At 48.5% G+C, this 14,151-nt stretch overlaps 1 long non-coding RNA gene across 2 annotated transcripts; it reads right to left on the reverse strand.

Annotated features, from left to right (window-relative positions):
- Positions 1-328: 328 nt before the first annotated feature.
- Positions 329-12,708, reverse strand: LOC143776373 (uncharacterized). Of its 2 annotated transcripts, XR_013215812.1 has the most exons (4): positions 12,491-12,708; positions 10,017-10,109; positions 9,820-9,933; positions 329-563 (listed from the first exon to the last, which is right to left on the reverse strand). It is a non-coding gene; the product is annotated as an uncharacterized LOC143776373 (long non-coding RNA). The 2 variants fall into 2 exon arrangements; XR_013215811.1 differs by having other exon boundaries at positions 9,820-10,109.
- Positions 12,709-14,151: the final 1,443 nt, after the last annotated feature.

Raw genomic sequence — 14,151 nt, forward strand, 5'->3', positions numbered from 1 at the left:
TTTGGCCAAGGATGCTCTGATGGCACTCTTTTATTTTTTTTTAAAAAGGACAACACATTGGGGAACTGGGCATGACATTACATTGGGCTGACTTCTTAACTTGCTCTCCTGCAATCTAAAATGTTCCTGCCACTAGATCACCAGGGTAAACATGCTCAGTACTGTTATAGGCCGTTAATATTTGGGCTAGGGGCATGCGATGGCACTAGTGTACTTTTAAAAAAGGTACTGTCGGGGTCGTCACGACAATAACCCTCATTCACCAGTCATCCCAAATTAAAGTATGAGCAGAGCATTTGGTACCGGGTAAGAATGAGTCAGACAAATAGCTGGTTCAATCTCAGTTGATGCTCGTGCGTCTACCAGTATCGGCCACGATCACAGCAACTGCGTTTATTTCCGGATACACAGTACTATATTGTGTGTTAGGAGAAGGAATGCATTGGGCGGGGTTTAAGCAGTATATGTCTAGTATTCAGTCTTTCTGATTTGTCCTGATGTCTCCTGGCGAATCCTCCTTTCTTCACATTCCTCAAGTTTCAATTTAAGAAGAAATGATACTTCTTTCCTCAGAGACAAAAAGTAGGGCAAAGGTGAATACTGGCAGCCATTTTAAATACAATTACATCTACATTAGCTAGCAGATGGGAAAAACTTATTGTTTCACAGTATAAGAATACAACAGTACAAAAAGTGTATGAAGATATATCTTTTCACCTTGACAGTACCCCCTTTGGGGAATTGTTTGGCAGATCATGCACTGCATTACAAGTCTCAGAGACCCACACCACTACATTGGCCCTAATTCTTAACTGTCTCCTGCAATGTCTCTTCCTTATCTCCGACAACATGACCTGGGTGAACATGCTTTGTATTGTTATAGGCCCGTGAAGTTTGGGCATGGGTGGCTGTGATGGCAATAGTATATTTTTAAAAAAGGTACCCCCCATTGGTGAAACCACATCCTTGATAGCAAACACTTCACATTTGTGTACCTTAAAGAGCTCACTGGAAAAGCTCCTTTTTGTGTTGCCTGGTTGCGCAAATTGGACACAATACACTTCATATAAATTTGATAATGCAATGATGTTAGTTTGGCTCAGTAGTTTATTACAAATATTTCTTTGTCCACTATATTAGTTTCTCTCCTTGAGAGCGATAACTTTGGCTGCCTCAAATGTACAAATGGCGAATATACAAATGGCGATTTGTAAACAAGATTGAAATACTGTACACCGAATGCATTCAGACAATCACATAGCTGCATGTCTTGTAAAACATTTACAAATGTGACAGACAATGCTCATAATGCTCATAATGCACCATGTTGATAAATGTTTGTTTTCTCACTTCAGAAACAGTTTGAAGCCTCTATATGTTTGCTGTTTGTCGTTGTAAAACATTAAGGTTTACTGAAACTCTGCCTGTGGTGGTTTGATCTAAATCCTTGTGGTTTTTATTTTCTAGTGGTTTATGGCCACTCGTCTGATGACTCCATGATATCTCAGTTTAATACACCCGTGAAAGCTGGTCACTTGAAGGTCTGGGTGAAACTAGAGTTACTACATAGTGTAAATCACTATATAAGACCAGAGAAACATGACTAAGACAGATACCAAAACTGGGGTACCTGTACATGTACAGTGTGCTGATACCTGCATAATTGGGGACGCCCATGCAGTGTAGGTAATCTCAAAGGGGTTCTCTGTCTTGGTGTTGCTTCTCGGATATTCCAGATGGATGATATTTAAAAGCCTCTTGGTGATGATCTAAGTAGACTGTATGAAGTTAATCTTCATATATACACGTAATCAGTATATCTATGTAATCCTTATATGTAATCATTAACTTTTGTATGTTATTGGTAACATATACAAAAATGTACGCACTCACACTATTCAATCTTAATATTCCTTGATTTTTGTAGTTTGCAATGAAATTGCTTTGTATTGCTAGGATTAGACTTTTTTAAAGCCGTATCTGAACCTTAGTGTTAAAAACATGGCAAACACAATTGCCAAATTTCCTGTAAATAATTCTGCAAAGAGGGAACCATCATACCATAAAAAATACGAGTGGATTTTCATGGGCACATCCAGTATGTGTGTTCCAAGGCCTAATGGGGTGCATATGACTATGCAGCAGGGCTGGCCTTGCCGCCAATGTGTAAAACAAAGGAGTACGGAGTACAAAATGCATATTGTGAAGTGGATTTTCATGGGCCCATCCACTATGTGGGTTCAAAGGCTTATTGGGGTGCATATGAATTGGTAGCAGGGCAGGCCTTGAATTCAATGCAACACTTTTTCAGGAGTCCCCCCTGGACATCTTATGACAGGGGTACTGTGGTGCGTCGTAATTCTTGGCAGCCCATCCACTCACAGCATAGGCTACAACAGCTTAGGAGACCCACTGTTTCATATTGGCCCTTTAAGAAGATTAATGCCGCCTGATGCCAGTAAAAATAGGCTCTGTGACTTTAAGAGTCCCTCCTTTATAAATGAAACAAGATGGGTCTGCTTATGTGTCACACACCACATGGCCAGTTAAATGTTACAATGACATTTCCCAGTGAATGCATTTGTAGTGGTTGAAAGCAATGTTAAAGTTGAAAAACGCTTCAAAAACGCTGCATCTGAACTAAGCCTAAGGCTGCCGTCACACTAGCAGTATTTGGTCAGTATTTTACATCAGTATTTGTAGCCAAAACCAGGAGTGGAACAAATAGAGGAAAAGTATCATAGAAACACGTCACCACTTCTGCATTTATCACCCACTCCTGGTTTTGGCTACAAATACTGATGTAAAATACTGACCAAATACTCCTTGTGTGACGGCAGCCTAAGAGGGAGAGGACATTTTCGGCCTGGGGTTAAATATTTGGCCTTACAGGCCAGCAAAACCCATTTTGGTTTCGTTTTAATGTGTTTTTTGTGGCACCGGGAAAAATGGCATGAATCTCGGAAAAAAATTATTAAGGCTGTGAACTAGGAGTCAGGAATTTTTTCAGGGGCGATCCCCATGATGTTCCTGTGTCTTTTGAGCAGTGTTTCCATCATTTTTAGACCTTAAAAGGACCCCCGGGGGAGATCGTAGTAAAAGTACTTGGGTCTCCCATAGACTTGTATTGGGTTCGCTGTTCTGGCTGAGTACCCGAGTATTCCAATTTGCTCGACCCCATCACTATTCAGAAATTAATATTTTGTGTACTAACCATAATTTTTAATCACAGCTTTCATGCATCTTGGCATGCTTTCCAGCAGTGTTTCACACTGCTTCTGGCGCAAAAATGTAAGCAGTTCTTTGTTTGATGGCTTGTGACTATCCATCATCCTCTTGATTACATTCCAGAGGTTTCCAGTGGGGTTCAGGTCTGGAGAATGGGCTGGCCATGACAGAGTTTTGATGTGGTGGTTTCTTAATTTTGGCCAGAGCTGTATATATTACCCCAGTTGCCACTGCACACATGCAATCAGGAAGAGCTGAGTCGATGCTCAAGAATTAGCGCTTCTTAGGGTATGTTTCCACGGTCAGGAAACGCTGCTTGTTTGACACTGCGCAGAGCTGCAGCGTCAAACAAGCAGCGTCCAGATGTTCCAGCATAGTGGAGGGGATTTTATGAAATCCCGTCTCCACTATGCGTGGAAACCCGCACGCGGCGGCCCTGCGACTCCGGACATGCTGCGCGTCTTTTCGGATCGCAGCATGTCCGTACACCTTGCAGGGACGCAGCGTCCCCGCAAGGCATATCACAGGGCCCTATGGGAGCGAGCGATCATCCCGGATGTGAAGAGTTAACACATCCGGCATGATCGCGTCGCAGAAAGGGGGCGGGGCTTCGCCGCTGCGGCGATACCGCCGGCCATCCTGACAGTGGAAATATACCCTAATAGATGCTCCATTTCTCGTGCGGCTGAGGACTAGTCTCATTAGTGTTGGTAGGGGCCAATATCCATGGACCTTCACAGCTTTTTAATATCAGCCCTTAGCTGTCTGTTTTGCCGTAGCTGGTTATTAAAAATAGAGGGGGCCCCAATTAATTTTTTGGATGAGTCCACCCATTTTTTAATAACCAGCAAAGAAAAAGCAGACAGCTGTTCACTGATTAATAAGCTGAAAAGTTAAATCTTTATTGGGCCCTTCCCAGCATAATGAGACCAGCTCACAGTTAATGTGGTCTCGTACTTTCGCGTGGTAAAATGGGGGTAGTAAGCGGTAAAGGTGAAAAATAGAACAAAAAGGGGGTAAGCAGGACAATAGCCCTGAAAACAAATGTGGATAGTAAGATCACTTAAAATAACAGAGAATAAAAAGTAATAATAATCTTGAAAAAAGAGGCATAGGTCCAAATGTAGGAGGAGGTGTAGTAGGTGGATGAGCTTGAGGCGAATGTGGCGATGAAGGTGGAAGAGGCAGGGGATGAGGTATCCAACAGTTTTTTGGAGGATTTTTTTTTTTTTTAGGGACAGCATTTAAAAGAACATAGTATAAAATAAAAAAGAACAATGTAGATACAGTAGTCGGATGTCCTAGTGGAGGAGGAGATGTAGGTGGACATTGCAGTGTAGGTGGAAGAGGCAGGCCATTATTTTGGTGGATTTTATTTCTCTTCCTTTTTGGTAAGGCCCCAAAATAAAACAAATGGCAAATAAAATATAACAATGTCTGGGTGCAGATGGTACCTTTGTCTGGTTTGCCAAAGGCAAAGACAAGTCCTGTGGACTCCACTCCTGGTTTCTTTTAATGAAGGCGAGAGTGGCCACGTTGGCTTTGGACAGGTGGATGCGCCTATGTGTGATATCCCCTGCTCTGATAAACAAATGTTCCAACATTACACTTGCCACGGGGCATGCCGGCACTTCCAAGCCTAGGCCATGTGTCCAGTTTGGAAACCAAGAAGTTAAATGGGCAGACCCAACTTAGTACATGCAGACGTGTGGACATAGACATGTACTCTTCCACCATGTTGTTATAACACTGGCACCTGGTTGTATAGACTGTATCAGATGGTGGTGCTGGATGCTGTGTCATGCTGATGAATTTTTTTCACATTTTAGCCATGTTAACCTTCCCTTCTGAGGTGGTGCCACAGCTGCGTTGGCGACTTCCTCCTCCTCTGCGTTGTGTTTCTTCTGTCAGGTGGGAATGCCGTCAGTAGTGCCTCTACCAGCATGTGCTTGTATTCACACATTTTGCCATCCCGCTCCAGTGACGGAACAAATAATGGTACTTTGTCTTTGCAGCAGGGATCCAGCAGGGTGGCCACCCAGTAATCAGTAAGGAAGATCTGGGCAACTCTGCGGTCGTTGCGCAGGCACAGCAGACTGTATTGGCTCATTCCGCCCTCTCTCTGTTGGAGTCCCTCAAGGCTCTGGCCTGGGGCCCCTACTTTTTTCCATCTATACCCTTGGCCTAGGATAACTCATAAAGTCCCATGGCTTCCAGTATCACCTGTATGCTGATGACACTCAGATCTACCTCTCTGGCCCAGATGTCACCTCTCTGCTGTCCAGAATCCCGAAGTGTCTAGCAGCCATATCCTCCTTCTTCACCTCTCGCTTCCTAAAACTCAATGTAGACAATACCGAACTCATCTTTCCTCCATCTCGCGTATCCCCCCTACCTGATCTATCTATTATGGTAAGCGGCATCACGCTCTCTCCCACACCTGAAATACGCTGCCTCGCGGTAACTCTCGACTCTGCCCTGTCCATCAAACCGCACGTCCAAACTCTTGCCACCTCCTGTCGCCTCCAACTCAAACATATTGCCATAATCCGTCCCTTCCTCTGCCCTTAATCTACTAAAATGCTTGTGCATGCCCTCATCATCTCTCGCCTCGACTACTGCAACATCCTCCTCTGTGGCCTCCCCGCTAACTCTCTTGCACCACTCCAGTCTGTCCTCAACTCTGCTGCCCGGCTAATCCACCTCTCTCCTCGCTACTCCTGTTTCTCCCCTCTGCAAATCCCTCCACTGGCTCCCAATTCCACAACGAATCCAGTTTAAACTACTAACACTGATCTACAAAGCCATCCACAACCTGTCCCCTCCCTATATCTCTGAACTAATCTCCCACTATCTTCCCTCACGTAATCTCCGATCCTCCCAAGACCTCCTACTCTCCTCCACACTTATTCCTCACACAACCGCCTCCAAGATTTCTCCCCAATATCCTTCATCCTCTCGAATTCCACGCCTCAACACGTCCGATTATCCGCCACCCTTGGATCCCTCAGATGGAACCTGAAAACTCATCTCTTCAGGAAAGCCTACAGCCTGCAATAACCATTCTGCCGCCTCACCACCACCAGAGCTACTGCACCCCCGACCTTTTGTCTCTTCCCCATTATCCCATAGAACGTAAATCCGCAAGGAAATGAAATTTCAACTCATAGCTGTCAAACAAGTTTATTACAAGATGAATAGTTAGAAATAAAAAAGAGAAATATATAAGTATGCATACATACAAATCAATAATAAAGAGTTTTAGAAATCAAAACAATGAATTAAACATTAAAGACAGATTAATAACAAAAGAAAAACAAATTTTTTACCAAAGTCCACTGTGCTTTAGCTGCAAAAATTGTATTGTGGTGCTTAAAGGCAACCTGTCACCCCCAAAATCGAGGGCGAGCTAAGCCCACCAGCATCAGGGGCTTATCTACAGCATTCTGTAATGCATTCTGTAATGCTGTAGATAAGCCCCCCGATGTATCCTAAAAAATGAGAAAGAGGTTATATTATACTCACCCAGGGACAGTCCCAGTCCTGTCCGATGGGCATCGCAGTCCGGAGCCTCCTATCTTCATCAGATGACGTCCTCTTCGTGTCTCAATTCAGTAGACAGCGGGATGCCATACAGAAATAAAAACGATCACAATTGTGGGTATCCCCAACGTTTCGGCATCAAATAGCCTTTCTCAAGGGGTATCAGTTTATTTGTGATGCGACCAACAAGGTGAAAGGCTCCCGCTTAATCTTTTCAACGTCCAGAACAAGGCTCCAAGTAAGGACAAAATGCTGCGGTCAGGTTTTGTCCTTGTCATTTTGTCCTTACTTGGAGCCTTGTTCCGGACGCTGAAAAGATTAAGCGGGAGCCTTTCACCTTGTTGGTCGCATCACAAATAAACTGATACCCCTTGAGAAAGGCTATTTGATGCCGAAACGTTGGGGATACCCACAATTGTGATCGTTTTTCTTTTCTGTATGGCATCCCGCTGTCTACTGAATTGAGATAATAAATATACATTTACTGCTGAAGATTTATGGTGTGCCGGAGTTATCTATAATACAGGTCCTTCTCAAAAAATTAGCATATAGTGTTAAATTTCATTATTTACCATAATGTAATGATTACAATTAAACTTTCATATATTATAGATTCATTATCCACCAACTGAAATTTGTCAGGTCTTTTATTGTTTTAATACTGATGATTTTGGCCTACAACTCCTGATAACTCAAAAAACCTGTCTCAATAAATTAGCATATTTCAACCGGCCAATCAAATAAAAGTGTTTTTTAATAACAAACAAAAAAAACATCAAATAATAATGTTCAGTTATGCACTCAATACTTGGTCGGGAATCCTTTGGCAGAAATGACTGCTTCAATGCGGCGTGGCATGGAGGCAATCAGCCTGTGACACTGCTGAGATGTTATGGAGGCCCAGGATGCTTCAATAGCGGCCTTAAGCTCATCCAGAGTGTTGGGTCTTGCGTCTCTCAACTTTCTCTTCACAGTATCCCACAGATTCTCTATGGGGTTCAGGTCAGGAGAGTTGGCAGGCCAATTGAGCACAGTAATACCATGGTCAGTAAACCATTTACCAGTGGTTTTGGCACTGTGAGCAGGTGCCAGGTCGTGCTGAAAAATGAAATCTTCATCTCCATAAAGCATTTCAGCCGATGGAAGCATGAAGTGCTCCAAAATCTCCTGATAGCTAGCTGCATTGACCCTGCCCTTGATGAAACACAGTGGACCAACACCAGCAGCTGACATGGCACCCCACACCATCACTGACTGTGGGTACTTGACACTGGACTTCAGGCATTTTGGCATTTCCTTCTCCCCAGTCTTCCTCCAGACTCTGGCACCTTGATTTCCGAATGACATGCAAAATTTGCTTTCATCAGAAAAAAGTACTTGGGACCACTTAGCAACAGTCCAGTGCTGCTTCTCTGTAGCCCAGGTCAGGCGCTTCTGCCGCTGTTTATGGTTCAAAAGTGGCTTTACCTGGGGAATGCGGCACCTGTAGCCCATTTCCTGCACACGCCTGTGCACGGTGGCTCTGGATGTTTCCACACCAGACTCAGTCCACTGCTTCCTCAGGTTCCCCAAGGTCTGGAATCGGTCCTTCTCCACAATCTTCCTCAGGGTCCGGTCACCTCTTCTCGTTGTACAGCGTTTTCTGCCACATTGTTTCCTTCCAACAGACTTACCATTGAGGTGCCTTGATACAGCACTCTGGGAACAGCCTATTTGTTGAGAAATTTCTTTCTGGGTCTTACCCTCTTGCTTGAGGGTGTCAATGATGGCCTTCTTGACATCTGTCAGGTCGCTAGTCTTACCCATGATGGGGGTTTTGAGTAATGAACCAGGCAGGGAGTTTATAAAAGCCTCAGGTATCTTTTGCATGTGTTTAGAGTTAATTAGTTGATTCAGAAGATTAGGGTAATAGGTCGTTTAGAGAACCTTTTCTTGATATGCTAATTTATTGAGACAGGTTTTTTGGGTTATCAGGAGTTGTAGGCCAAAATCATCAGTATTAAAACAATAAAAGACCTGACAAATTTCAGTTGGTGGATAATGAATCTATAATATATGAAAGTTTAATTGTAATCATTACATTATGGTAAATAATGAAATTTAACACTATATGCTAATTTTTTGAGAAGGACCTGAATATTGGACTCTTTTTCTCCAGAGCACCCCTGCCTAAGTATAGTGAGCACCCTTGACTTTTGTTTTGGTCCTCTTCGTGTCTTCACGCTGCAGCTCCAGCACAAAGTACTGCAGTGTGCAGGCCCCTCTGACCTTTCCAGGCGCCTGCGCACCACAGCGTGAAGACAAGAAGAGGAAGTCATCCTATTAAGATGGGAGGCCCAGGACCGGACCGCGACTTGGATCGGACCGCGACTTGGATCGGACCGCCAGCGTGAGTATAATATAACCTCTTTTTCTCATCTTTTAAGATACATTGGAGGCTTAACTACAGCATTACAGAATGCTGTAGGATAAGCCCCTGACGCTGGTGGGCTTAGCTTACCATCGATTTTGGGGGTGACAGGTTCCCTTTAACAGGGGGAGACGGAGAGCGGGGGAGACGGAGAGCGGGGGAGACGGAGAGCGGGGGAGACGGAGAGCGGGGGAGACGGAGAGCGGGGGAGACGGAGAGCGGGGGAGACGGAGAGCGGGGGAGACGGAGAGCGGGGGAGACGGAGAGCGGGGGAGACGGAGAGCGGGGGAGACGGAGAGCGGGGGAGACGGAGAGCGGGGGAGACGGAGAGCGGGGGAGACGGAGAGCGGGGGAGACGGAGAGCGGGGGAGACGGAGAGCGGGGGAGACGGAGAGCGGGGGAGACGGAGAGCGGGGGAGACGGAGAGCGGGGGAGACGGAGAGCGGGGGAGACGGAGAGCGGGGGAGACGGAGAGCGGGGGAGACGGAGAGCGGGGGAGACGGAGAGCGGGGGAGACGGAGAGCGGGGGAGACGGAGAGCGGGGGGGGGGGGGGGGGGGGGAGAGAGACAATTTAGTAATTATACTCATCTATCTGACATTATCAGACGCCCACAGTGTCATCCCTTTGGGTCCTCACATGGATTGTGGGGGCACCGCCATTCCACTTGGTGAAAAGAAGTCCAGTGATGAAATGACATCTGCAGGGAGGTCACTGCTCTGGGGGGCACAGGATGGGGAAAAGTCACAATACCTAGAATAAAACAGAAAAAAAATCATGCAGAAAACTGGATACAAGTAGTGGCTGACACCAGTGGCCACCGGGCTAATACTGACCAGCACAGAGTGCGAGGGGAGAATAAAGTCAGGGATCTGGAGACATTGTTGTAAAGCTGCTTCGCTCCCAGAGGTCATAGCTCAGTCATCAACCTGACAGCATGTGTCCCCAATAATATTAATGAGAACACATTTTATGTATATTAAAAAAAAACAAACAAAAAAAAAAACAAACAAAAAAAACAAACAGGACCGACCCCTCACCACCAGGCAGAGATTCTCATGCTAAGTAATATCAATCCCTCAGATCTCCATCATCATTCATCCCCTCCCCTGTTCGCCCCCACACACGTAGCACTATACTTTCCTGCACCCCCCCACCGCAAGTGACATCACACACACTGACCTGCACACCACACAGACCCATGCGAGTAACATCAGCCCCATTCTCCCCAGGCAGCCCCATGCAAGCACCCCCCCCCCATTCTCCCCAGGCAGCCCCATGCAAGCAACATCACCCCATTCTCCCCTGGCAGCCCCATGCAAGCAACATCACCCCATTCTCTCCAAGCAGCCCCATGCAAGCATCACCCCATTCTCCCCAAGCAAGCATCACCCCATTCTCCCCAAGCAGCCCCATGCAAGCATCACCCCATTCTCCCCAAGCAGCCCCATGCAAGCAACATCACCCCATTCTCCCCAGGCAGCCCCATGCAAGCAACATCACCCCATTCTCCCCAGGCAGCCCCATGCAAGCAACATCACCCCATTCTCCCCAGGCAGCCCCATGCAAGCAACATCACCCCATTCTCCCCAGGCAGCCCCATGCAAGCATCACCCCATTCTCTCCTGGCAGCCCCATGCAAGCATCACCCCATTCTCCCCAAGCAGCCCCATGCAAGCAACATCACCCCATTCTCCCCAAGCAGCCCCATGCAAGCAACACCCCCCCATTCTCCCCAGGCAGCCCCATGCAAGCAACATCACCCAATTCTCCCCAGGCAGCCCCATGCAAGCAACATCACCCCATTCTCTCCAGGCAGCCCCATGCAAGCAACACCACCCCATTCTCTCCAGGCAGCCCCATGCAAGCAACACCACCCCATTCTCCCCAGGCAGTCCCATGCAAGCAACATCACCCCATTCTCCCCAGGCAGCCCCATGCAAGCATCACCACCCCATTCTCCCCAGGCAGCCCCATGCAAGCAACATCACCCCATTCTCCACAGGCAGCCCCATGCAAGCAACATCACCCCATTCTCCACAGGCAGCCCCATGCAAGCATCACCCCATTCTCCCCAGGCAGCCCCATGCAAGCATCACCACCCCATTCTCCCCAGGTAGCCCCATGCAAGCAACATCACCCCATTCTCCCCAGGCAGCCCCATGCAAGCAACATCACCCCATTCTCCCCTGGCAGCCCCATGCAAGCAACATCACCCCATTCTCCCCTGGCAGCCCCATGCAAGCAACATCACCCCATTCTCTCCAAGCAGCCCCATGCAAGCATCACCCCATTCTCCCCAAGCAAGCATCACCCCATTCTCCCCAAGCAGCCCCATGCAAGCAACATCACCCCGTTCTCCCCAGGCAGCCCCATGCAAGCAACACCCCCCCATTCTCCCCAGGCAAGCAACACCCCCCCATTCTCCCCAGGCAGCCCCATGCAAGCAACACCCCCCATTCTCCCCAGGCAGCCCCATGCAAGCAACACCCCCCATTCTCCCCAGCAGCCCCATGCAAGCATCACCACCCCATTCTCCCCAGCTGCCCCATGCAAGCAACACCCCATTCTCCCCAGGCAGCCCCATGCAAGCAACATCACCCCATTCTCCCCAGGCAGCCCCATGCAAGCAACATCACCCCATTCTCCCCAGGCAGCCCCATGCAAGCAACATCACCCCATTCTCCCCAGGCAGCCCCATGCATGCAACATCACCCCATTCTCCCCTGGCAGCCCCATGCAAGCAACATCACCCCATTCTCCCCTGGCAGCCCCATGCAAGCAACATCACCCCATTCTCCCCAGGCAGCCCCATGCAAGCAACACCACCCCATTCTCCCCAGGCAGCCCCATGCAAGCATCACCACCCCATTCTCCCCAGGCAGCCCCATGCAAGCAACATCACCCCATTCTCCCCAGGCAGCCCCATGCAAGCATCACCACCCCATTCTCCCCAGGCAGCCCCATGCAAGCAACATCACCCCATTCTCCCCAGGCAGCCCCATGCAAGCAACATCACCCCATTCTCCCCAGGCAGCCCCATGCAAGCATCATCACCCCATTCTCCCCAGGCAGCCCCATGCAAGCATCATCACCCCATTCTCCCCAGGCAGCCCCATGCAAGCATCATCACCCCATTCTCCCCAGGCAGCCCCATGCAAGCATCACCACCCCATTCTCCCCAGGCAGCCCCATGCAAGCAACATCACCCCATTCTCCCCAGCAGCCCCATGCAAGCAACATCCCATTCTCCCCAGCAGCCCCATGCAAGCAACACCACCCCATTCTCCCCAGGCAGACTCCCACTTACCTGATCTATGACTTTGGAGAATGACCCCCATAATACCCCAAATCTTGCACAAAAATCCTCGAAATCCAGCCATGACATCCACAGCCTCCTCCTGTCTGCTCTGCTCTATGGAGGAAGAGGCAAATCCTGCACAAAACACTCCAAAACCAAATCCTGCACGAAATCCCGCCATGACATCCACAGCTTCCTCGTGTGTGCTGTGCTGTGCTCTGTCTGTATGGAGGAAGAGGCACCGCCCCTTCCGGTCACATGGGCAGAGGTCCTTTAGCCGACTTGGATTTAGCCTCTACCGTGAGGGAAGTGAAAAATAATAATAAAGGAAGTGGTTGCAGCTGAGAGCAGTCTGTGGTTGGAGGTACTGACGGTACAGAGATGGAGAGGGCTGTGAAAATCCGTGTAGGAGATAGAAGAGGGACGTGGGAAGCAATCTGTGGGAACAAGAGGAGAGAGGGAATGCACGGGGAGCAGTGTGGGAGAAAATAGGGGGGTGGGAGAAAGCAAAGAAGGGAGCAGTTCTGGGACAAAAGAGGGAAAAGAGTATGAACATGGGGATTAGTATGGGAGAAAGGAAAGAGGATGGGAGAGACATGGGCAGCAGTCTGGGAGAACAAAAGGGACCGGAGAGGAAATGCACGGGGAGCAGTCTGGGAGAGAATGGGGGGTGGGGGAAAGCAAAGATGGGGAGCAGTGGTGGGAGAAAATAGGGGGGTGGGAGAAAGCAAAGACGGGGAGCAGTCTGAGAGAGAATAGGGGGTTGGGAGAAAGCAAAGACGGGGATCAGTCTGGGAGAGAATAGGGGGTGGGGGAAAGCAAAGACGGGGATCAGTCTGGGAGAGAATAGGGGGGTGGGAGAAAGCAAAGACGGGGAGCAGTCTGAGAGAGGATAGGGGGGTGGGAGAAAGCAAAGACGGGAAGCAGTCTGGGAGAAAATAGGGTGAGAGAAAGCAAAGACAGGAAGCAGTCTGGGAGAAAATAGGGGGGGAGAAAGCAAAGACGGGGATCAGTCTGGGAGAGAATAGGGGTGGGAGAAAGCAAAGACGGAGAGCAGTCTGTTAGAAAATAGGGGGGTGGGAGAAAGCAAAGATGGGGAGCAGTCTGGGAGAAAATGGGGGGGGAGAAAGCAAAGACGGGGAGCAGTCTGGGAGAAAATAAGGGGGTGGGAGAAAGCAAAGACAGGGAGCAGTCTGGGAGAGAATAGGGGGGTGGGAGAAAGCTAAGATGGGAAGCAGTCTGGGAGAAAATAGGGGTGGGAGAAAGCAATGTCGGGAGCACTCTGGGAGAAAATAAGTGGGTGGGAGAAAGCAAACACGGGGAGCAGTCTGGGAGAGAATAGGGGGTGGGAGAAAGCAAAGACTGGAAGCAGTCTGGGACAAAATGGGGTTGGAGAAAGCAAAGACGGGAAGCAGTCTGGGATAAAATAAGGGGGAGGGAGAAAGCAAAGATGGGGAGCAGTCTGGGAGAAAGTAGGAGGGTGGTAGAAAGCAAAGACGGGGAGCAATCTTGGAGAAAATAGGGGGTGGGAGAAAGCAAAGACGGGGAGCAGTCTGGGAGAGAATAGGGGGGTGGGAGAAAGCAAAGACGGGGAGCAGTCTGGTTGGAGGTACTGACGTGACAGAGATGGAGAGGGCTGTGAAAAGCCGTCTAGGAGATAGAAGAGGGAC

Source organism: Ranitomeya variabilis, chromosome 5 (assembly GCF_051348905.1).
Source record: "Ranitomeya variabilis isolate aRanVar5 chromosome 5, aRanVar5.hap1, whole genome shotgun sequence".
NCBI classification, from domain to species: Eukaryota; Metazoa; Chordata; class Amphibia; order Anura; family Dendrobatidae; genus Ranitomeya; species Ranitomeya variabilis.